The sequence below is a fragment of the Apis florea genome, unplaced genomic scaffold (genome assembly GCF_048593485.1).
Source record: "Apis florea isolate Af1SG1 unplaced genomic scaffold, ASM4859348v1 contig_2190_pilon, whole genome shotgun sequence".
In the NCBI taxonomy this organism is placed as follows: Eukaryota; Metazoa; Arthropoda; class Insecta; order Hymenoptera; family Apidae; genus Apis; species Apis florea.
The window spans coordinates 2,660,897-2,661,589 of record NW_028256541.1 but is presented as its reverse complement, the minus strand read 5'-3'; positions in this window follow the sequence as shown (position 1 = coordinate 2,661,589).

The following is a 693-nucleotide window of genomic DNA, read 5'->3' as shown; positions in this document are numbered from 1 at the left end:
ATCTCTAACAAATTTTTTATAAGGGAACAATTGTTGAAAAAAATTAAATTACAAAAAAATTCAAAAATATCTAATTAAATAAAAATAAATTAAATAAATAAAATAAATTAAATTAAATTAGATATATAATTAAATAAAAAAGTAGCAAAAAAGAACATGGAATATTTAAAGTATAATAAACTAATTTACGAGTTTTTAAATTATAACCTATGTGTTTTAAAACTTATATTCTGTATATTTTAAAATTTACAAAATTCTATATTTATGTTATTATAAATTTAATAATTAATTCTAATTTTATTATTATTTTATTGTTCTAATATTAATTTTAATATTTACTTATAAAAAATATATGATTAAATATATATATATATATATATTATAGTTCAATTTATTTCATAAAAAAGACAAAGATAATAAAAGAACTGAAAATATATATTCATAAATGATTAAAGAATAAGTATAATATTTAAAATAATAGAATATCAATATTAATATAGACAATAATATAAACATACGATCTTGATTAGAAATAATTTTAGAAGTAATGTTAAGTAAATAATATATTAATTATTAATGATTTATATGCAATAATAATTTATACATAATACATATATTTTATAAATTTTATTATAAAATAAAATTATAAAATAAAATGAAACAAAATAATAAGAAATTAATTTAATATTTTTT